Here is a 25969-nt window from a genome sequence, read left to right on the forward strand (position 1 = left end):
ATGGTAAATAATCTGGGTGCTATGCAGTTCCTGCGATGTCCAGCCTCTTGTGGATGAAGAAATGCACATCTGTATTAAATCTGCACTTGTAGTGTACTTCAAATCTGAAAAGTTTTACACTTATTTTGTTATGCTGTCAAACACATTTAAAGTTAATATATTTTAAATATACTGGCACTACATCATTACAAATGTGTAATTAAAAATATATTAAAATAAATGTGATTTTCTACTGAAATGACATTAAAGTGTATTATAGCTCATAAAACATCATGGAAAAATTTCATAATGTCATTATGTTTAACAAAAGTAATTATGAAATTACATATAAAGATAACCTTAAATCATACTTAATTGGGTCAAAAAGTAAAGTTAAGCTAATTACATGAAATATATTTACTATAATACATTTTGATTTGATCAATGAACAGGTAAAAAAAAACACAAGAACAGATAGATAGATAAATAAATGAATAAATGCATTCAGTTTTCACTTAAGTGTAGTGTTTAAAGTATATTTCTTTGTGTAATGCATACTCTTTTTAAAAGTATGCCTCTCCCACAAGGGGTTTAACCATGAATTTTATGAAATAAATCAAAACCATATTCTAGCAAAAGTAAAAGTGAGGCTATTTCAAAATATAAGGTCTGGATAGGTGCAAATTTACTCTACTTGAAACTTAAGGCAACTGTTTCGAGCTAGTGGATAGTTTCTCCCAGATTCGAGGTGATCTGTGGTTCAAAATGTTTCTTTTATTGTTGAATCTGTGGATCACCGGGGTGTCCTGGGTGACTGCAAGATAGAGAGACAGAAAAACAGAAAGACAGATTACTAGAAAGGCGCCAGGGTGAGAAGATAAGGGTGTGGAAATACAAAAGAAGCTGAAAGGGAGGCAGTGCAGTAAAATAAATATTATCTCCTGACACAGCTGTCAGCATAGCACTCGGAGTGATATAGAGTTTCACTTATGCAAATCCAAGCTGACAGAAAAGACAGCTGAGGACAGTGCAGCATCTCCACAGTAGCAGAGCACAACTGATACTGAACACTGCCTGATACATCTCACACACACACAACTGATGTTCCTATAGATCCACGCACACTCTCTTCTGGTCAGCCATTAGTCTAATTGATAAAGCAGCACATAACTGCCCCCTTGAAAACTGCAGGACATAAAATCGCTGCTTCACGCCAGCATGCACACCTTAAATTGGACGCAGAGCTGCTATCTGACAAAAGGCGTCATATTTATAGAGCTCCATGAATACTGATGCATGCAAATGTAACTTTGGCATGCCTGCTATAATGACTCTATAAATAAGAATGCATGCTTTGGTGTGTGTTATCACCTGGGAGGAAGCACAAGGAAGAGTAAGAGCAATTAAGATACATTATTCATAATAGCACGTCCCATTGCCTGCACTGTAATCAAGCTGTCATGCTCTATTATACTCCCATTGGCGTTCAGAGACCACTCAAGTGGCTCTGTTTGATTTTGCACAATTATGCAAGTCAAACATGCTCATAACTTTAATAACCTCACTGGACATTCGGTTTCAAAACTACGACTGCATTAATATCACAGGGATTTTAAACCCCCTAAAATCTTGATGGAAAATAAAATGCAGCTTCAAGCAGCATTATGGGACCAAGCACTGAAGGAACAGATAACCCAGAAATCTCATTAAATGACACAAGAAATATTCAGAGGCTATACAATGTGCCAGCCACAAGCATACATGTGTCACATACCTGTAGAGGACACATTTGCACATATTTTGATGAGAGCTTTTTCTGTGAGAAGGAACATGCAAAAGCAGTAGGCCTACTTGGCAGGATAAACAATGAGCATGCTAAGCTAACATAACTAATGTAGCTCGTGGTTAACTTAAAAGCTGAAGAGCTACATTAGAAAGAATTGCCAGTGGTAGGCGTGCAAATCAATAAGCATAAAAAGCTAACATAGAATAGACATAGAATAGAAGATAGTCTGAGCTCATTTTGGACCACATTCGATAAATTGTGTAGGAGTAGTACTGAAAAAAAAAATATACTTCAAAATAGTGGAAGAGCAAATTTTTGTGAGATGTCGACAGAAGTAACAACAGAGAAATACATTTGAACAACAATAAGTTGCATTGTAAAAGTTAGATTCAAACTTTTCAGGCACATTCATAAGATTGTGAACTAGTTAAATTTGTACTGGTGAAAGAGTTTAAAAAATATTATTAGGACAAAAGACAAGGAGTCATTTGAGTCAAGTTCTGTAAAAGCTATAGGATTGGGAAGAGTAGTAGAACAAACTGAATGCAGTACATTTAAAAATGGTGCATACTGAAATAGGTGGAGTCTTAATGTAAGACATAGATTGTAAACAACAGGAGAAAAGTAATAAGGTAAACATAATGCAATTATTATTATTTTATTTTTTTTGGGCAAAGGGGTTGAAAAGTTATGATTAAAAGAAAAGTGAATTTTTGAAATTGTGATGGTTCTATAGTTTTGGTCCCAGAGACACAAAATTTGGTCAGATTAGTATTCAGCACAACCCCAATCAGTGTACCAAATTTCATCACTCTCTTATATACGGTTCATAGGGCTGGCATAGACTCCCATTGGGGAAGAACAGAATGAAAAAAGGAACGTTTCATAAAGCATAGTAGTAAATGTAATTCTATAAGTCTAGATGAGAGTTTACAAAAGAACCTGATTCAGCAATTCTAATATCCCAAGGCAGTCTGTGAATTACCAGTCTGGTAATTAGGCTATAGGTCCTGCACAACAAATGCTCTATCCTCTTTAGTTTTGCGGCATTTGGAAAATCTAAGAGGCCTAACTGTTTATTTGCATTTCTCTCTCCTCATCCCTCTATCATACATTTTCTTCATTTTTCATTCTGGGACTGATTAAATAAATCAATGGAAGTCCATATTACTCAATAGCTTTGTTCTGCAGTTCCATAATTGTAAGACAGTGTAGTTATGATTTCCGGATGGGATCAAGCTAAAGTGCAGGAAATGGAAGTAAAAAGAACTGGAATCTGCAATAATGATATGAGAAAGCTTGCAGCTTTGGAGCTGAAATCAGTAGGATAAGGTTTAGCTATTGCTAAACTGACATGTAGCTTCTTCTTTGAGGTAAAACACATACATTTAGACTGTAAGAAACAGGGTGTCAGCTTGTTTGCGTGCTGGAATATCAAGGTTACAGGATGAGTTATTATGGGTACTGCCCTTTTTCTTTTCTTCTCTCCTGTGTTGTATCATTAGTTACTACACTAAATCACTATATAACCAGCATGTCTCCACTTGCAATGTTTCTCACATGGTGGATGACCAAAATAGCTGCCTAGTTGGTCTATAGTCACGTGCCGGCCCTGCAGCTGAAAATGCATATCACAGCAAAAACTTAGACATGAGGTCAAATGAATTGCCTGTAGATCTCAGAGATAGGATTGGGAAATGATCTGGGGAAGTTGCTGGCAGCCACTGATTTCCAAAATATGAAAAAATAAATAAATTAATTAAAAAGTAAAATAATGGCAGTCAATTGGTTAACAATAAATATATATATATATGATAACCATCTGTGGAACAATGATTTGAGCTTTATGGGAGAGTGGCTACATTAGAACCCTAGAAGAATTAGCAAAAAAAGCAAAAAAAGCAAATAATAATAATAATAATAATAACCTGGGAGAAACAAGATTCACTGGTCTGGTGAACCTCATTTTTAAGTGTCATTTCTAGAGAAAACCAGTCTCTGCTTATCACCTGCACAAAACCATCCCAATCATGCAACAGGGACTCACGACCCCGGACTGGGCTTAAGGCCCACCTTTCAGCAATGACCCTGAGCACACAACCGAGACAATGCAAGAGTGAATTAGGGAGGACTCTGTAAATGTGCTAGAGTGGCCCAACCAGAGCCTGAATTTTACCTAAATCAAGAATCTCAGAAGAAACATGAAAACTGCTCTCCAAATCAAAAGAGTAGCACTCCCAAATCCAGATGGCCAGTGATTGCTGCATCACACCTACTTAGAGTAAAATATCTAAACTTTTTAACACAAGGCTACAACATAGAACAAAAATACTGGGGTCTGAATACTTTTGCAAGGCACTTGTTTTTACTTATAAATCTTTGAGGGTTGCAAAGTGTCATTTGGACAGTACTTTAGATGTTGAACTTCAATCGAGTTATATCGAATACACTGGTCAGTTGCAGTGAGATTCCAGCTCAGTGGACCTACAGGCTCTCGGCTAGCACTGACATGACATGTCAGACCCTGTCACTGAGACCAACATGTGTTTATAGATGATCACAGTTCTTGCTGTCATATTGTATATGAAGACACTATAAGAGTTTTACCAGTGTGTGTTATGGATGTGACATGCAGTTGGTCAAGTAGCATGCACTTTAATTAAAGATTCCTGTGCGTAGGATTTCCACATGATGAACTGTCATTCCTGGCACTTCTTCTTGGTTGAAGTCCCACTTGATCCAAACCTGATTTTATTGAAGGCTCATCTCTGACTTGAGAGATGAAAACTTGAGAGATGACAGTTCATAGCTTAGAGATCTGGAGTATGTCCTTTTAGTCTTACATACCAAAGCGTGTAGCCTATGCTACCTAAGCATCAGAATGAAGGATTTACCTCTGGTGTAGACTCTTTTACTGGTAAAGAAAGTTTTTTAAACTTGTTCCTTCCGTACATAAGAATAATTACCTTTTCTTTCCCTTTTACAGTGGGTTTTATTGATCGTGACACTGTAATTTCATCAAATAAGCTGCCCTGAACTAGCCTCTAGTGGGTGTGATTCCTAACTGTTTCGTAAGAGCCAAAATTTTCACAGAACTTAATCATGCTCATGCCTTGCTCACTGAATGAAAATCATGTAGCTTCACCGCAATATTGCAATATCTCACAATGAGAATGCCAACATTTATTCATTACCAGGGACTGGAAGAGTCTGGCTAGAAGGCAGAGGCACTCAGTTATAGTTCTCCACTTTATTAAAAAAAGAGCTAAGATCTAACAAATCACAGCTCGCAGCACCTACAAAGTTAGAGAATAAGATAACCGAGAGAGGAGGGTTACCACAAAGTGAAAACGCCAAAGAAAAGGAATAAATCTGAGCTGAGTGTTGGAGGAAACCCAAGAGAGAATGCTGGGAAGAAATAAACTTCAGATTTCATCAGGCATGTAGGTGGTGTGACTAACAACAAGAATTTTCGGTAGCGAAAGTTTTTAATATGCAAACTAATAATTCAATGATCAGTTCACCTGAAAAAAAGAAGAAGAAGAAAACACAAACAAACACTCAATCAATCATTATTTAATCACTCTCAGTCTGTTTTAAACCGAAGTGAAAATTGTGAGGAATCTTAAACATATAGACATTGTTTTATCTTATTTTATTGTCATGCAATTTTAAGTCAGCCCCAGAGAAATGCTCAGTTTCACAATCATTATAGATAACAATCAGTATTTATAAATTGTAGCATTGCTCTGGAAGTAATTTGTATAACTAACTGTTATTTAATATTTGCATTATATTGTTTGTAGTGAGCATGTCATGGGCCTTAACACTAATAAGAAATAAATCTTCACTCACAGGTTCCCAGAGATTATCCAGGAACATAAATACAGTATGTTATTTAAAGCATATTATTTCTTTAATAAAGTTTGTATTTATCTGTGCCCACAAATCAAGATTTAAATTCTTTCCCTGTATTTTTACTCCCAAATTGGATGAACTGTGATATAAACAGCCATGATTTTTTATGTGATCCTGAGAGGGTCAAAAGAGGTGGCATGTGTGTGACAAGATTAAATCCTCTCACACATGCCACCTCTCTTGACCCCTTCATTTAATGCACAAAAACTAAGAATGGGATTTTTTCCTTGTATTTTTACTCCCAGACTGGATATACAGTAATATAAATAGTCGTGATTTTCCATGTGATCCTCAAGGGGTTAAGAGAGGTGGCATGTGTGTGACAGGATTTAATCACAATGCAGGCGTGCCGCTGGAATAATAAGTCACGGTGAGGGAATAAAACATAGTGGACGCCATGTTTGTCTTCCTCTCATGCATGTATCTGGTTAAAGCACAGATGTATTTAACACAGGGATTAATTTCTAAATAGCAAGGCCAGATGTTGCACTGTGAATGGTGTTTAATGATACCTGCATGCCTGTCCCACGACTGAGGACACCACAGATGTGTGTGTGTGTGTGTGTGTGTGTGTGTGGCTGCAGTTGTCGGACTGGATAGTCTGCGTCTCCTTGTTTGACCTCATTTTTTTCTTAATAAATGTAATACTTTGGATACTGTGGACAGTATATGGCCAATATCCTCAATTTGTGTGTATCAAATTCATATAAAATATGATCTGGATCTTGGTGCACAAAGTAACAAGTACAAAGTATATATATATAATTTTTTTATTTTTTTTTATTTTTTTTGGAAACTTAAGATGCCCAACACGGCTTTTGAGCTCATATCAGAACTACAGCAATGAATGGCACAACACACATCTCAGTACAATTTAATTTAGTTTGTATAGCCCTGAGCTGTTTTTGTGATATTTAATTTTAGTGTTGTGAAGGTGCTTAGATGCTAGAACAATAAATACATGAGCCAGTCAGATCTTATAAAACCATTACCATGGATTTAATTACATTTACACTTAATTGTTTCAGCTTATTTGCATGTTTTGTCCTTGCATGCCGGATGAACTTGGCCTTTACAATGTGCCAGTGAAGAGACATTTACCATTTGCCAGGTCTGTCCTTGCATTTTTTTTGTGTGTGAATGTAGTTTAGAGGCAGGTTTTGGTAATTATACTCAGAGTCGCTTTAATTAGTGTATTGCCATTTAATAGACTAATAGCAATGATCCTTTGCAAGATGAAGTGTGTTTTTACATTTTAATCAGCAGAGGACAATGATATAAATATTCCTCCTTCAGACCCTCTACCAGGGTAAAAAGCCAAACTTTATTCTATATCTTTTTAAATTAAACACAGAAGCATGCCATCTATTTCTTTCTTTCTTTACTTTTCTTTTTCTTTTTTTGGCAGGTAGTCTTTTGCCAATGTTAGGCAAATAATTTCTGCCGTAGAAATAGGCATAGTGTGTAATTCGCTGTTGTGTAAACATTTTTTAAGCAGGCTGAATTTTGCTTGCTTGACAACATGCACTTGCTTGACATACATTATTAAAAGCCACATGAAAGAAAACAAGATCCAGTGCACGATTACTTTCCCATAATACATGCATGCTGGACCCAAAGGCTGTGTCTGAAAGATGGATAACGCTGCCTTCTCCGGCTGTATACGGCAGTAGGAAAACATCAAGACTCATCCGAATTCAATGTTTCACATAACATCCTGCCTACCGAGATGCCTTTGTATAGCTGGTTTTTAGAAGGGAGCGTAATGTATCCTTCGCTGCCTTTGATCTTGTGTGTGCAGTTCGGCCAAAGTAAATATGATATCTGATGCAGCTGTTGAAAGAAGTGCATGAATTTCAATGACTTTTTATCAGAGAAGCATGGTAGTCATGCTAATTAGTATTTGACTTTGGGCTATATTTAATATGCAGAATAATCTTTCTGAAAAAGAAGTGTGCTTAATTGTGTTGCATGCTTAAAGAGGAGGTCATATGGGTTTTTGAAAAATATAAAAAAAAAAGTTATATTTTTTTTCTGTAAATGTCAGAAAGTCACGCAAATATATCCATTTTGCTGTCAGGAGTGGACAAAGCTTACGCGACTAAATGAGCGCTGCTGCACGCATGTGTGCTAAAAAGATGGAGCGTAATAGAATAGAGGCACAATAATTCTGAGTAAAATATGCATTTAGCTAAAATATTTTTTGTTGGGCATTAAATGTGTCTTTTGTAGAATTTTAAACCTACATATAAGACTATTTTTATGATAGCAGTATATGTAAAGGGACTATTGTAATAGGTTTATCAAAAGTAAGAGAGAACCCCAATAAATAATCAAAGCAGCCTTACCTTCATTATCTCTAGTCTGTCATCACCCTCCACCACCCCGACTCCTCACCTTCAGCCCGTTCCTAACCCAGCACGGGGCTAAAAGCCCAGCTCAGACCCCTCTCCCTCGGACGGCGAGCGTGATTTCACAAAGTACAACATGTTCCTGGATCAACATCCTTGTTGATCCAGGAACAAGATTCCAATCAACCAATCAGAATTTATATAAATCTTTTCAGGTTTGGGTTAGGTCTATATTTTTGGACAATAATGTTGATCCAGGAACACGTCTTACTTGGCACAATCACGGGGCTCGAGAGGAATTACCAAGCTTGGAGCCCTCTCCCCGGAAAGCACGTCAAATACGCATATTCTTTTCTAAGTTTATTATATGTAAGTGTAAACTCGTAAATGTATCGTATTGTTGGCTATGAATCAAGATGTGTATCGTATCAGCATTGGTCATGAGCTGCGTGAACAATTCACTTGTATACATGTTTTTTGTATTGTAATGTCATTATTTTAAGAACGGATTGGATTATTGATTTATGTAAGGGTGCTTTGTTAATGGTTACACTCGCTAACTTGCTCAAGCACTCCTCTCTTTGCCAATCACAACAGGCTTGGCCAGCTGACCAATCAAAGCAGAGTAGGCTTATGGAGAGCAGGGTTTACTCCAAACTTGAATGATTTGTTTTGAAATCATTGGCAAATGACTCTAATATTAAATGTATATTCTCAGAAAATTATAATGTTTTCTGATATAAGATGCATTTAAACCTGTTGTAAGGGACTCCAACAGAATTTTTGGACACTTTAAAATACCATATGGCCTGCTCTTTAAGTGTTCTTAGGAAAATACACTTTTCATGACTATTTTGACTAACACACTAAAGTAAAATGAGTGCTTTAAACTGGATGTTGACTAACATACAGTACTAGGGTGCACAAAAAGTATCTTATAACACTTTGAATTGTTATTCAATATTACATATAAAGTTAATGTATTTGGACTTATGCAGCTTCATCATTACAAATGTGTAATTACAAGCATATTTAAATACATGACATAAAAATCTTTCATGAACATAAAATTACATTTAAGTATATTTTAGTTTACTAAATGCTTAATTGTCAGTAATTTCAGTGTAATATATATATATATATATATATATATATATATATATATATATATAATGTGCTTTATAAGTACTAATAACAGGCAATATGCTAGTAATATGCATGTTAGTTAAACATGAGAATTGGTACCCAAACTAAAGCGTTACTATTTTTTTTAAAGTACATTATTTCCATAAAAAGAGTATTTTAACAGGATAAATTGTATTCACAAGAGAAGCCATTTATGGATTTATCCCTTTACAATGTAGATCTAACCAAGATGAAATTCCTTGTCCAAGATGAAAGGTCAAGCTTTGTGGCCATGCGAAGAGGAGTGATGCTGTGAAAGACAGACTAAAGCTTTCATATAGACCCCCTCCAGCCCTGGGACAATCTCCATCTGCACAGCTCCTCATGCAGGCTCCACTGGACGCTCTAACTAGTGTGCTCAGAAACTGTGAGGAACAAGAGTCGCTGGGTGTATTAACTGTGAGATATTTGACAGGCCATAGAGTTGGTCCAGAGAGATTTAGTGTAAGGGTACGTGATCTAAATTACAAAAATCTCAGACGGAGAAGACCATACAGGGCATGAAACAGAGGTTGGAGTTTAAAAGAAATGGAAAGCTGTGCTCTTTTTAAGTGTTAAGCTCAATAAACGAGTTTGAATTCTGTCTAAAACCAGAATAAGAATGGGGTAATAGACAGTAAATCTCAGTGGGGGAAGACGGGCAAAAAATGAAACAATTAATTGAAGAAATGAGAGTGCAGATTATGTCGTTCTGCAAGACTTGTGACAAAAATGTGATTATAAATGGCTATATTCACAGTCAGTATTTGACAAGTGTGAAAGGAGGCATATTTGGCACTCCAAATAGGACAGACAACTGCATTTTGTTGCTGTCTGAATTTTACAAATGTAAAAAAAAAAAAAAAAAAAAAAATTGAAATTACAAACTCTGAATGATTTCAAAGACTTCAAAGACAATGTTTAAGTCGATCATTTATTAAATATTCTGTCTACTTTGAATACATTTTCAGTTAATACTAAGACTGTAGTACTTTCTGTAGGACTTTTTAACACATTACATGAAAGTTAAAGCGATTCATTCTTAAATGGTAAATGTTTTATGCACTTTTAATAAAATATACTTAAATGCAAACTGAATGCAATGTTTTGTACTCTTAAATTACTAATTAATTGCAATCAAATAAAAATGTATAAGAGTTTAAATTCATGACAAATGCTTTTAGCTGAACATTATAATGTCTTTCTGACACATTTAATTAGGACTGAAGTACATCTGTATAATTATGTAATTTCATAATTACTTCTATTGTTTTTTTAATAAGGGAAAATTGTACAGCAGGATGTACTGACAAACATCATGAAGTATTTGAATTATTACACATTTGTAATGATGAAGATGCAGTTGTTATTTAGAACATTTATAATATATTAACTATATGTAACGTTGAATAAAACAATGTCAAATTATAATCAAGTAGTTTACACATGGTTTAGTATGTTTAACAAATCAAAATAAATGCACTTATTTAAAGCACAAATAGCGATTTGAATATAATAAACTGAAATCTACTTTGTTAGTTTACTTTTTAACATTTTATACAAGTATATTAAGATTATTAAGTATTAAGTACATTAAGATTATATATTTATTAAGATTATTAAGAATTATTCATATGAGGGGCTTTTTTTTTTTTTACCTATACCTTTAAAATTTTAACAGTGCTCAGACTTCTTCATCTTCTATGGTGTTGCATGGAAGAAAGTCAGTCTGGAAATTCATGAGAGTGTGTAAAAGATGCACGCCGCTTGGGCTTTATACTCACTTCTTTGATTCCGCTCCACAGCTCCTTTAATTCCTCGATCAGAAGCTGTTAAAAATCACGAAGTGTGGAGGTTTGCGGTTTGTCGGAAGGCATGAGGAGTCTTCAGTGAGTCAGTGTTTGTGGTTGTTTGGAGGGTCAAAGGTGCAGGAGGGTGGGCAGCTTCAGGCTCCAGCAGTCTTGTAGCTCAGGAGACGCAGAGGATGGAGGAGTAGGCCGCTGGGACGCATGCTCGCTTCTTTGGAGGCTGTGGGTGTGGAGATCCCACAGGAGCATTGTTCACAGCCATCGACTGCCGAACCTGCTGAGACACTGAAAGTGAGACGCAACTTTTGGATGAAGTGAAACTTTAATGATCGTTATACTTACAGCAAAAGCATTATGTAAGGAGACTTGTTCTTTACTTTAATAAGGCAAAGATGTAGACATTTAGATGTGAGAACACAACATGTTTAGTAATTTATTCAATATAACAGTCTCAGAAGAGAATACTGTCATCTGTAATTGTGTACAGTATGCAGAAGGGCTCTTTATTAATAATAATAATAATAATAATAATAATATACACATATATATATATGTATATATATATATTTATATATATGCACACACACATACATTCATAGGGTGAAATAACTATTGAACACGTCACCATTTTTCCCAGTAAATATATTCTAAAGGTGCCGTTGACATGAATTTTTTACCAGATGTCGGCAGTAACCCAAGTAATCCATATATACAAAGAAAAGAAAACAAATAAGTTCAGAAATTAAGTTATGTGTAATAAAATGGAATGACACGGAAAAGGAATTGAACTACTGAAATCGATTTAATACTCTGTGCAAAAGCTTTTGTTGGTGATGACAGCTTCAAGATGCCTCTTGTATGGAGAAACCAGTCATATGCATTGCTCAGGTCTGATTTTGGTCCATTCTTCTTCTGTTTGGGATCGTTGTCTTGCTGAAATGTCCACCCTTGTTTCATCTTCATCATCCTGGTACTGTAGGTGTTGGGACTGAACCAACTAATATTAATTTCCACTGACAAGGGGCAGGATTGCTTTCTAATTACTGATAGATTTCAGTCGGTGTCTGACCTCTACATGTCTTTTTGCTCCTACCTTTCTTCACGTCTTCAATTATTTTTCCCTGTATCATTCCATTTTATTACACATAACATCATTTCTGAACTTATGTGATTTGATATCTGTGTATGTATGGATTACTTGGGTTATTCACAACATCTGGTGAAAATGCCTTTGGAATGTATTTACTGAGAAAAATGGTGATGCATTCAATACTTATTTTACACATATAATATGCTTATACTTTTGCAATTTACGAACAATGCAGTGTTTATGCTTACGTGTTTATTAAAGGAGAAACTACTCTCTTTTTTCTCTCCTTCAGAGCTTTGTTCAGTTTTGAGACATTGGGCTATTTTATTTATTTATTTATTTATTTATTTATTTATTTATTTATTTATTTATTTTGTATAAAGCATTGTTTCAAATTAGTGAAAAAACACTTATATTTATTTTAATTTAAGTGTGCTTGTTTGTTTGTTCCTTCATTCAGTTAGTCATTCAGTCATTTATTCAGTCCATAAATCAGTTAATTACATGCTGATTGTAATTAGAGTATGGTTCTATAAATGCAGTTTACTCTCCATCAATGATCCAGAAATTTCAACAAAGTAATGATTCTGTTGGTGCTGCTGTTTGAACTTGGGCAGCAAGGTTTTATCAGTGGATTTTATTTTATTTTATTTTATTTTATTTTGAGTGATATAAAGCAATATTCAAAACCCCCTCTTTTACAATATTTGACAAAAAAAAAAAACTGGCTTTTTGTTTAGATTTCTGTTCTAGAAATATATGCATATTATTGCATGTTTATTCAAAAATGCAGATTTTGCATATTTAAACATTTGAACATTTCAGAAAAACGTTGTAATCAATCAGCTGGGTAAATATGGCTATATCCATTATGTTTTTGTGTGTTTCTTTCCTTTTTCTATTTTACCAGGGGTTTCTTTCCTTAATTGCATGACTTCAAGGGGTCAGTCCATGACATTTGGATCCTTTGTTGGTCATATATTTTTGTGCTATGTGAATTCACAGGTCAGAGGTTAGCAAACAGACAAAATTGCATGAGTTTGCGTCAGTCGGGTCTCCAGCAGTGGCATGCCTGTAAAGGCAAATAAATGGAGCTTCGAGTCTAGTGAGTTAGACTGGGCTTGACACCTCATTCACTTCATTCAGTTTATGATGACACAAGCTGCAAACATTTAGTGGGATAAATAAACGCCTAATGCATATCCAAGGAGCTAAAGGCCTAATGGCGTTTTATAGAGAAAGCAGAGAATGAACTGTTCATGCAAAACAGACCAACCCCAGGGAACGATTAAATACAACCCCCCATCAGCAAACACCCACTGATTGAAACACGGATACATGACTGCACAACACCTCCCTTATGTGCTCCACAGACAGCAGCAGATCTGAATGAAACATGACCACAGGACAGCTTTCCCAACCAAATTTCAATCGACCATGTAACATCTATCATATCCATATCACTTCCTGAGACTTCTCATATTGAAGATGCTTAGTATCCATAAAACTAGCCGCAAAGCTTCTTTAGCTTTTACCTCATTGACCAGTAAGCAATCTAAAACCATGTAAAATATTGCTTAAAAAATGAATCAGAAATGAAATTAAAATGATTTCCACAATGTTAATGTTAAACTAAAACAACAAAGATAAAGTTGCCAATAATTTATTCATTTTACACAAAAAAAGTGTCAGACCAACCTAAGCTTTATAATTACATTGTAATTACTCATGTAATTACATTTCACACGGTATTAAAGTCAAAATAAATTTGGAGAAACAACCATTTACCCATATTCTTTTGAATTTGTCCTTTTCTCACGATTTTCTAAAATTTTCATGGGTTGTTTATTTTCCTAACAGTTTGCCTCAGTTGTTTACTTGGTATTGCAGATGTCAGTATGCTCAAAAAGCAGCAGAGTTTAAAGATTTTTTGAAATGCACGGTCTTTGATATGGCTCTGCTGTTTCCCCGCATTCTCTTCAGCTGCTGTGCACACGAACACATAATCTTTTATTAATCTCTGCTTCTGCTCCTCCAATCATCTCGAAACCCCCAAGTCAAAACAAAATAAACAAACCACCCAAATTCTGTCTGCCGTCAGCCCTCCGAGGGAAATCTGAGGGATTGCCTGGATGTCAGAACATGGCTCCTTCTCTCAGACTTCTCCAGTAAACTTTAGAGAGAGTTATGTGAGGTTAGACAAGGAGTGAACATCTCTTAAGATAAAAACATTGGCATCATGGTTCAAGCCATTTATCCATAGCTATGCCTTGTTTGTATTTGGACTATGGGTACAGAACAGAACAATGTTTTAACGAGGGAACTTAACAATGAGGAACAGATTCAGAATCAATTCACTATACATCGGCTCATGTATTCAGATCATGTCCCATTGTTTAAAATGCAGCCAGCAGCATTAAAATAATAACTCATGTATGTGAAAGCAGCTATGCCTATTCCACACTGAATGCAAATGCATATGATTGCTTTTTTGACATCGCAGAACACAGAATTTACATTAAATTCTATTATTTGCTGTTGATCCATTGTTTGTCATCATCAACTAAGAGTGAACCCTCACTAGATCAGAGATTTCACAACTCCAGGAAAGTCATTTAAGATGGACTTTGACTGTTGATATAACAGAGCTCTGTTTTTAAGCTGTTCTGGCTGGTTTCTAGGGCCTTGCCAAGATATCCTGCTATTCAATGTTAGAGCAGATTGTTCTGGCTGGCTGTTATGGTCATAACTAGAATATAGGTACTGTACGTGGTTGAAAGGAAGTTTGTTTGTAATAATTAAAAAATGTTACATCAGTTTTGGTGTCCCAATTATTGATTTAAAGTCCATGTTTTTTTTATTATCTGCAGTTACTTTGCATTTGTCTACTATATACATATTACTTAGGTTTTTCAATAAAAGTCTAGCTTGTGATTTATATCAGTTAAAGCATAATATATTGGCTTAGAAGACAACTGGTATGACTGAAAATTCACTCCCTTTCATAATTTACAACCCTTCCTTTTATAAGTGTTGTTTTCGATGTGAATGGGCCTTAATGTGTTTCTCAAGCAGAAACGAGACATGTCTGGGAAACTGATTTGATTTGCTGGGTTTATGGATCAGGTTTCTAGGTACATGAAATCCTAAACTCAGATGGACATCATCACTAAATTGTTCCAAACACCAATATTAGTGATAAAACGTCCTTGTTCTAAATACAATTTCGAGACGAGCAGCACGTAGACGGTATCACACCAAAGGGAATTAAGGGACCTTTATTTAAATTAACTTTTTTTTGTTAATCCTTTGTAATAAATATAATTTTAGAAGACTAGTAGCAGAGCAGAATCGGGATTAAATATTAATATATTAAAATAGCAACGTGAATCAGCACAAAGCTACCAAACGTGAGTTTAATGAGGTCAGCGGTCGAAATAAAACCGAGTCTTTATGTGAACATGATGAATAACAATGCCGCTGCATCTGGAATAATAAAATCATCTGAGCTGCTGGGTATTCAAAAAGACAAGTGCACTTGCTGACTGACTCTCAAAGCTACTTGAGTTTCTTAAATATCGATTTTTTTCTTTTTTTGGAGGAGAGCTTTGCCATGCTTTGTTTAAACGGAACATGTTCCCTGAATCCTTAATTCGCTTGACAGTGAGTGATGTCTTTATGCTTTAAGATGGGCAAAAAATAAGGTTTAGAAGGAAGAGACTGGCCTTAAGTAGTCCCGGGACTTTTCCCAGTAGGCTGGTCAACTTGGTCCAGCTGTCGAAACCAAGTTTAGATACAAATTAAATTAATAAAGAAGAAGCGCAGGCAGTACCATACTGACCCATTTAAGCCACGGTGGTGGATCCTGGCATACAGAGATCTCTAGGGCCTCCAAACATGCAGACCTCAGACACACGATCCACTTCTCAAACACACATTCAGGGCAATTTTCCAAGACTGTGCCCAGCCAAAGTTTTGTCCGCCCTTATTCAAAATAATTTAGCCAAGAAGTTTCCTGTAGCTTGAAGCTAGAGGAAAGCTTGAACACCACAGCTGAATAAATAAGCTTTCAGGGTAGTATAATAATTTAGCTCAAATACAACTATTTGAAAGTCTGGAATCTGGAATCTGAGGGTAAAAAAAGAAGAAATTTATATTGAGAAAATCACATTTAACATGAGGTTCTTAGCAATGCATATTACTAATCATATATTTACAGTAGGAAATTTAAAAAATAACTTCATGGAACACGATACTTAATATAATGATTTTTGGCATAAACAAACAAAGAAAAATAATAATCTGAATGATACGAACGGTAATACAGCACGGAAGTAGTTTGTATTGGGCCATCTTTGGTTTAGGATGTTTCTTAGGGGTATATTAACACAATAACTTTGTACTGAAGACAGTCTGTAAACAAACAGACAAATTTAAACCAGACAGTTTTACCTGAAAACACTGTTTTTAAACACCCCTTTAGACTATTTCTGATGCTAAATCAATGGTCCACTTCGTTCCACAACAATTCAAACATCAACATACTGCTGATAAGAAAAGATCCACACAGTCTGGTTGATACGTTTGATAAGGACACACTGACACAGGGAGTAACAACAACTTATCGTATCTTTTACTTAACTTCTCTGTCCTCAGACACCAGTAGTCGAACACATACATTGGTCAGGCATGACAGAATGCTTTCAGCACAATCAAACTCGATGCATCACTGAACACTAACTCATTGCATTATCAAACTACACTTGTGTGAGAACACAACATTCCCCCCCCTCCTACGGGGTTTCAAACATGAAATGTTGACACAAAGTCCTGTAAGTGCCCTGGGCGAGAACGAATGCGTACAGGCTGTGAAGAAACACAGGGATGAGGCTGGGCAGCCTGTGATTGGCAGGCACACATCTCAGCTGGCAGGTTGATAGGCATGTCTGGGACCTGTGCAGAGGCTGTCTGAGGTGTCAGCTGAAGTGCTGGGGTGTCCTGCCAAACAGGGGCTTGAGGTGCGATGCCTGCTGGATGTGCCGGGGGCAGCACTTTGCGGAGGCAGCTTGCATGCCACCATGTGCCGTCACTGAGCAAGAAGGTGGCTGGGCCTAACTGATGAATAACTTGAAGTGGAGCAGCGGGGCTGAGCCTGTCGAGGGGAAGTTGGAGCTCATGGCCAAGCATGAGAAAAGCTTGAGAGACCCCCGTCGTAGAGTGTTGGGTGGCCCTGTAGTAGAGCAATGTTGGATGGAAGGCCCGAACGAAGAAAGAAAGAAGAAAGGAAGAAGCTCCATCCCTGGCACAAGTGTGCTCTCTGAGAGTGTTTCAGTGACTGATGAAAGTGTTCGACACCACCATTAGCTTGGGGGTGATACTATGCCGTGCGAATGTGATGAATACCTTTGTTTTTGAGGAATGTTGTGAACTCGGCTGAGATCAGCTGTGGGCCATTGTCAGTAATGATAGTGTTTGGAAGGCCCCAGTGGGAAAACAGAGAGTCAAGGAAGTTAATTATGACTTGAGAGGTCACAGAGCCGGTGGCAATGATGCAGGTCATAGACAACGAATAGGAAGTGTTGGTGATGAGGAACTTCCTGTATCTCACCACATATGTCCAGCTGCAGGTGGTCCCAAGGCTGCGATGGCCAAGCAAGAGGTTGTAAGGGTGGAGGGGCCTGGTGACCAGTCTTACCGCTCATAAGACAGGCAGCACAGTCTTTCACCAGGGCCTCAATGTCTTTATCCATCCTTGGCCACCAAACCCAGCCCCTGCAGTATTGCTTCAACTTCACGATACCAAGGTGGCTCTCGTGAGCCATCGCCAAGACACTTTCACTTAGGGACCTGAGGATGACTGTGCACAGGTGTCATTCCAGCAGGACAGCTCCTGCTTTATTCTGTAAAATGCTGCCATCCCTTTTGGTACACCCTGAGGCCAGCCATTCATAATATAGACTCGGACCTGAGAAAGGACCGGGTCCTGTTCCGATGCCTCCTTCAATTCTTGTAATGATACGATGGCCTGGACGGGTGTGTGTAACATCTGGACAATGTCCCGTTCCACCTGGTCTGTGTCGGTATGGGTGTGTGTGGTGGGGTGTGGCTGAGCGGAGCGGGACAGTAGTTCAGCCACAACATTATCTCTGCACTGGGTGAACTTCAGATCAAAGTTATACTGGCAAAAACGGTCGGACCAGCGGTGTAGCCTCAGTGGCCGGTGGCCTGTCCCCGATGTGGAAAGTAATGCAGTCAGGGCCTGGTGATCTGTCCTTAGGGTAAAAGTGCGGCCTCAGAGATACAAGTGCCACCTCTCGCAGGCCCAGATGCAGGCTAATGCTTCACGTTCCCCCACGAGAACTGCTGCTCCGTCTGATTGAGGGCCCGTGACGCAAATGTGATGGGCTTCTCAACACCCTGCTGAGTCTGTGACAGCACTGCTCCTATGGCTGTAGCTGATGCATTGCAGGTCACCCAGGTGGGGCTAGAGATATCAAAGTGAGCCAACACTGGGGCTGTGGTGAGCTGCACCTTGAACACACGCACAGCATCAGAGCATGCCTGTGACCACACCCATGGCTCATCCTTATGTAGCAGTTGCCGTAGTGGGGCAGTGGTAGCAGAATAATGTGGGAGGAACTTCAGGTAGTAGCCCATCATACTCAAAAAGGAGGTGACCTGTGCAGCTGAGCTGGGTTCGGAATTGCCAGTATGGCATCTACATTTGATTGAGGTGGTGTGATGCCATCTGCCGACAGCCGAAATCCCACATATTCAATTTTTTCAAATTTTCTGCATTGAGGGTTAGTTTGTGTTTAGCTAGGGCTGCAAAGACTCTGCTGAGGTGTTCATCATGACTCTCTGGGATGGGCCCATGAATAACCACATCATCCAGGTAAATGGCCACCCCTGGTATACCAGCCAACACCGACATCATGATTTTTGGAAACAGCTGGGGGCTGAGCTGAGTCCGAACGGCATACGTGTGTAGCGAAACACCTGCATGTGTCACAAAGGCTATGAGGTTTCTGATGTCCGGGTGGAGAGGCACTTGTAGGTAGCCCTGTCTGAGATCCAGTTTAGAGAACACTATTGAGCCATGAAACTGAGCAATGAGCTCTTCTGAGGTAGGCAGAAGGAACCTGTCTGGGATCACTGCCTTATTCACCGCTCACAGCTCGACACACACCCGTAGGGCCCCTGATTTCTTCTGAGCTACTACCAGGTTTGAGACCCAGGGTGATTCATCCACTGGTTCAAAAATGCCAACATCCAGCAGCTGCTTAACCTCAGCGGAGACACCATCACGGAGAGCCAAGGGAATGCATTGGAGTGGTTGGATGACTGGTTTAATGGAAAGGTTCAGGAGGGGTTGATGGGCAAAAGTAGTAAGGTAGCCCAAGCCTTCAAACAGGGATGGCCACTTTTCCTGCCAGGGCATGGAGTCTGTCAGGATCGCAGCTCCCTTCCTGTCAACAAGAGAAAATCCCAGAGCCAAGAACAAATCCAGACCGATCAGGTTGGCCCCGCAAAGGGCAATGTGGAAGGTAAAGCTGGGCACCATCTTGTTGCCATACCCAACAGTCACTTGCAGGGAACCCACTAAGTCAATCTTTGAGTCGCCATATCCACAGAGTGAAGCAGAAGGTGCCGAAAGTGGCAGTGCTCCGAAAAAAGTGCTGTATGTGTGCACATCCAGGAGAGACACACTGGCACCAGTGTCCAAAAGCAGTGGGATACACACATCATTTAGGCGCACTGAACAGGCTTTAAATGAGACTGGTCCAGAGTAGACATTGTGAATGATAGTGGGTGTTTGTTCTGACACAGCTGGAGCAGAGCAGCAGACTGAAGCAAAATGATTGCGTTTACCATAGTTGCGGCATATTTGGCATGTGGGAGGGGGCCAAGTAGTCTGTGATTGTTTGCTGTTTGGTCAGAGCCGACGCACATGCAGCTGCACTCTCTATTCTTAATGCAATCGTGATTGCCCGAGATAGTGATAAATCATCCGGTTCTAACAGCAGAGTTTCACACACTTTTGTATAGTTGGTATGTTCAATTAACTGGTTTTGAATCATTTCATCCTGCAACGCACCGAACTTGCATGTGCACTTGCTTGTGGTGCCCGACTCAAGCGCTTCCAGCACGCGCTGAACCTCAGCTCCCAAGCAATGCTGTAACAGCGCTTTTTTGTGGGTTGCACTCACATCAGTCAGCCCCACTGCCAAAATGAAAGTCTCAAAGGACTGTAACCAGCGAGACCAGGGAATCGGAGGCTTGCTGGGTAGAACAAGGAGAGGAGCAGGAGGTGGTAGTGCAATATCAGCCATCCTTGTCGCCAAATGTTACGTTTGATAAGGATCACACTGACACAGGGAGTAACATCAACTTATAGTATCTTTTACTTAACTTCTCTGTCCTCAGACACCAGTAGTCGATCACATACATTGGTCAGGCATAACAGAATGCTTTCAGCACAATCAAACTCGATGCATCACTGAACACTAACTCATTGCATTATCAAACTACACTTGTGTGAGAACACAACACTGGTGTCATTAAAGACACTCGTTAGAATTAACCTCACTACTTGACCTTCAAGTTCCATGATTAGCTTTTGGTCTCTACAGAGCTTTATGATGTTCATAAGACAAAGTATGATGCTGATAGGAAGTCATCCAACATGCCTTTATTTTACAGTATCACAATTACAGATTTAAATAAACAAATGCAATCATGTAGAAATATTCAGCGTAATTTTCTTAAATGAAAAGTGTTAGCTATTGTTCTTTGCAAGGGTGCAGCTGTCACAGAAGCACAAAGACTAAAAGTGCTTTTATCCATTATATTTTTGATTTTGTGTCCTAATGCAAGGAATGTTAAAATACAACAAATCAGAAAGTAATTCTAGTAAATGTTTTTAATATAGGTTAATTAGTCATTGATGATATAGAGTCACATCACTATGGAAATAGGGCAGTTGTGCTGTATCATTACCACAACGCATTGCGGATCATTGCAGTTCACCTCTGTCAATACAAATCTCCTCTTTATGTGGATTTAACCGAATCAAAACCAAATAAATCCAGGTGAAAGGATGGACAGATTTGTGGGGCAGTGCTTGTGAGTACAGCTGATTGGCTGGATTGAGAACAGGCCGGAGTGAATGTGACTTATCAGGATTACTGACACAGGTGGGAATGTGTCACACGTGACAGAAAGGCAATCTCGGGTGTGCTGCGATGACAGACACTCAGATTTTGGATGTGGATATCAGTTACTGTCCTCTGAATCTAGTATGCAAATTGCAGCGGGATTTGGGGCATCTGAGCCCTTTAATTAAGAACTGAATCTGTGGTCTAGTATAATGTAGTTTACATCAAATATTAAAAGTGCATTTAAAAAAAAAAACTTCTTGTAGAGGTTAATAATAGTTAATGATAATAGAAGGTAACTATGTTTCTTAACACATTTACAGTACAAGTGCACTTTGTAATCATGTCAAATTAAAAGTTTTACTTAAACTACACTTTTTTTAATGTGTTTTAATTATCATTTTGTTGGGATTTGATGAAATACAAACAAATAAATCTTTTTATTTTGACTTATTATAATTTGAATTCTGGTGGGTTATTCAATATTAAGTTAACATATTTAAACATACTAATTAAGTACAAATGTGTAATAACAAATGCATGACATTCATCATAAATACCATCAAAGCATATTTTTGTTTATAACTTGTCTGTACATTTGGCACTACATTTTGACTATATTTCAAAAACAATAAATAATAATAAAATTAAATATTAATATAAGTCCCACTTAAATGGGTGAAAAAAGCTTACTGCAGAAATAATAATAGTAGTGTGACATTTGTTTTCTTTCATTGTAACATTTGTTTTCATTGTGCTGTTTTCAGGCTTTGATATAAAAAGATAGTATTTATTAAGAGACTAATATAATTAGCAGGGTGTGTAAACAACATGATAATGATCCCTAGCTTCCTTTTTACTCTAAATTTGACAAGGCTAAGGTAATTTTATCCTGTGGACAGTCTGACAGGCAGAGGTGTTGCCTATGCAGAGCGTACTTTCTGCTCAAATCCGTTGCGGTCTGTTTAGCTGTTTTGGATGCAAAAACGCATGCTGTGTGAATGGCCCCTAAGAGGCTAGCAGGCTATGTAGACAGTAGACAGGCAGGCAGCTCACTGGGGTTTTGAACAGAGCTGGTGTCAGCTGTATGTTCAGTGTGTTATGTAACTGCTCTCTTCGGACCTCCCTTGCTGATATTCTGACAGTGCAGGATTTGAAGGGCACAAATCTCAGGTCTTAATCTGATGCCGGTGTGCCACACTCTCTTTGGCCTGAAGCAATGTGTGTGTGTTTGTGTGTGTGTGTGATTGTGCTCAGGCTGCCACACGATCGGTCTTAACCACCTTAACACACATACGCACCCAAGTCCTGTTGGAATATATTACTCTTGGCTAACAGTAAGTTTTCTAGTATGCTCAGTGTTACATCACAGGCTTACAAGTTGACACAAACATTTAGGAGCAAAGGAGATTCTGCACACACGGTGGTATGAGTTATAAACTCAGACTTTAAAATCACCATTGTGTAATACTGCACACGTGTATTCACATACAGACATGTTCAGACATGTTCTTATCACTAAAGGTCGGAAGATCAGGAAAAGCTGCAGCAGCTTTGTGCACCAGAATCACAGTGAGAACTCAACCTGTCCTCAAACCAATACGCTCGTATAGGTCATTTGTCCAAATCCCTGAAATACGACCCATCAGAGCGTATACTACAATTGTGTCCCTATCAGCAAAAGGTCATTTTCATATTAAGGTTTTGGACTCTTATTTGCACTGTAATTCGTGTTTGGTGTAGCTCAGTTGGTAGAGTATTGCGTTATACGACGATATGTAATCATGCTATCATGGGTTCGATCCCAGAAAACGGACATGCTTGTAAAATGTATATGTGCTATAAATCAAGTTTGCATGATTTCTGTGAGGGGTTGGGTTAGGTGTGGTCATTCGAATGAATAAACCACCTAGTAAAATATGTACAAATTACTGTGAGATCAGTGTAAAAAGTCCACTGCATTTAAATAGACATGCATTTTGATTGGTAATGATGTTATACGTCATTTCATGACGACAGACGCAACACGATACTGTCATTATCTTTACGTCCACTAGAGGGCGCTTAACTTTAAAACATAAATATAGGTCGTTATAAGGTGCTTACACAAACTACCTTTATGGTCGTCCCGAGCTTGATTTCGAATTAAGGAAGACTTCAGATTTAATGAATTCCAAAGAAATTCCTATAACGACTGTATGTTTTTAATACTTTTTTAGCATGAATTACCCATAAACTGAAAAAAGTTTACTCTATTGTTACATTTTTATTCGTTTATTATTCATTTATTTTTAGTTTTTTAAATAAATGAACACTTTTATTCAGGAAGGACACATTAATTTGATTAAAAATTAGTCATATTAAATAACAATGTTACTTGGATTTTTATTTTTTAAATAATATTTGTTATTTTGAACTTTATATTCAACAAAAGTATCAGGGTTTTCACAAAAAAAAAGCCAAAACATTTTCATCAGTTAATAATAATAATAATAAAAAAAATACTTTGTTACTTGAGTAATTTTGTTACTTGAGTAACAAATCAGCATATTAGAATGATTTCTAAAAGGATCTTGTGACAATGAATGATGCTAAAAATTCAGCTTTGCATCACAGAAATAAATTACATTTTAATAAAATATTAAAGCAGAAAACAGTTAATACATATATATATATATATATATATATATATATATATATATATTTATATATATATATATATATGTATATATATATATATATATATATATATATATATATATATATATATATATATTTCAGCAAATAAATGCTTTGGTGCGCAGAAAACACACCTTTAAGGAATCATAGCTTGAAATGGATTTTTTAGTTGAGGAAATTTTTTTCAAAATTAGTGACAATTTATGATTTAATCTTATTTTTTTCTATGTTCATCCAATTCCTCTATTATTTGATTGTTGAATTTCTCTTAATTGCAATTCAGTTAATTAATTTTACTGTCATTCTAATTCAATTCAAGTCCTGAATGGTCGACTCAGCTCTTTGAATTTCAAGACAAAATCATTTATTAAAGTTCGTATTTTGCCAAATCTAGGTTCCCAGAATGTGTGACCCTTCGATCTCAGAATGAGCTGTAAACTGCAGGTACCGCTTCCCTCCAGACTGTATTGTGTAAACTTTCTTTTGATTTCACAGTTTTGACTTACCCATCTCACTGTTTTCTTCATCCGTACATCTTCCTTCTTTAAAGACCTCTGGGATTCTGGCTTATGAGAGCCAGAGACTAGTGCTGTTTGATTTTCTCAGGCCTTTCTAATGTGCGTGTCCCGAGGGAGCGGACGGATGGAGGAGCACTAACAGTCCTTCATAATCCCTCATTCCAATTCTTCTCCAGCGCTGACTGCACCATCATTGACCTAGAGATGCTCACATATTGTACTACAGCACTGCTGAACCCAGCCCCTGCCAAGACTGAATGACAAAAAAAAAAAGAAAAAAAAAAGCTGAATCAGTCATAGCAGTAAAGGATATTGTGCAGTCAGCTGAACATCACAGCAAAATAAACCATGACATGTCTTCTTGGCATTCACATTTATATCCCTGCTGAAAAAGACCAGCTGTGACCACAATCAGTTCCCATGCTGGTTCAGGCTTGTTTAGAAATGAGAAATAGTCTGAAGGTGACAGCAGTGTAACCGAGGCTGGAGATGTTTGTGGAAACCCTGATGAGTGAAAAGTGACTGCAAGAGCAATGAGATACAGCAGCTGTCATTATTTAACACTAGACATTGTTATGCATTTGGGCCCCCTCGATACAAATGATGGTCCTTTCCCTCTTTGTAGAAATCCTGGAGAATTGCTATGGTCTGAGTCTCCTGTATTCAGTCCCACCCATTCCTGATCACAGAAATCGCATCATTAGCTGTTGCTGATGATAGAGGCTGATTAATAGCTCAATCAGGACAACTCTCTTGAGTAGTTTTAGCATGCTAATGGATACGACAATGTTAATGTTAATGACTTGATCTGCTACACATGCTGCTGCCAGTAGATACACGACATGCTACCATGAGATAAACTGCTGCTGCATGAATAGGCATTTATAAGCAGGGTGCGTGATATGTGAAAAAAAACAGAGGGGGGATGTTTTGAAACATTTTAATTAATAAAAATAAATCATGAGAACATGAACTATATGACGTCATGCGCTAATTAGCATATTTATGACGTAAGTGCGTCGTCGTATTGTATTGCCTCCCTATACTCACTACTGCATTTTTAATTTAGCCATTTAATTTAATTCTCAATAAAACTGTTTTCATTACTATATTTGAATGTTTCTGTTGTCAGACAACGGAATGAATATTACAATGACTGAAACGCGGTCCATTAAGACTACATAACCAGCTCTCAAACATTAATCTGCACTAATGAAATCAAATAGATATACGAGTCAGTGGTTGTGCTGTGACTGATGTCGGCTATACTTGCTTGTAAAATAGAGTTAGAAGCAACAGAATAACCTTATTTATTTATTTTTTTACTGAAAGTGCTGCTTCTCTCTGCGCTCGCTAAACACAGCAGATACAGAGAGAGAGGCTCGCACTGGGAAAGAGAGACCTAGCGCTCGTACGGCAGCACCAGAGAATCTCAGAGACTAAATAATGATTGTCCAAAAAGTCCCTAGATTTGTCGCTGGTCGCCAAGTTATCAACTTCACTGCCCAGCGGACCGGC

General features: G+C 37.7%; 1 long non-coding RNA gene across 3 annotated transcripts; it reads right to left on the reverse strand.

The window, feature by feature from the left end:
- Window positions 1-469: 469 nt before the first annotated feature.
- Window positions 470-25059, reverse strand: LOC132109809 (uncharacterized). Of its 3 annotated transcripts, none has more exons than XR_009424564.1 (3): window positions 24440-25059; window positions 10983-11280; window positions 470-793 (listed from the first exon to the last, which is right to left on the reverse strand). It is a non-coding gene; the product is annotated as an uncharacterized LOC132109809 (long non-coding RNA). The 3 variants fall into 3 exon arrangements; XR_009424555.1 differs by lacking the exon at window positions 470-793 and adding an exon at window positions 7076-7516; XR_009424559.1 differs by lacking the exon at window positions 470-793 and adding an exon at window positions 7076-7516 and having other exon boundaries at window positions 10983-11291.
- Window positions 25060-25969: the final 910 nt, after the last annotated feature.

Source organism: Carassius carassius, chromosome 1 (assembly GCF_963082965.1).
Source record: "Carassius carassius chromosome 1, fCarCar2.1, whole genome shotgun sequence".
Taxonomy (NCBI): domain Eukaryota; kingdom Metazoa; phylum Chordata; class Actinopteri; order Cypriniformes; family Cyprinidae; genus Carassius; species Carassius carassius.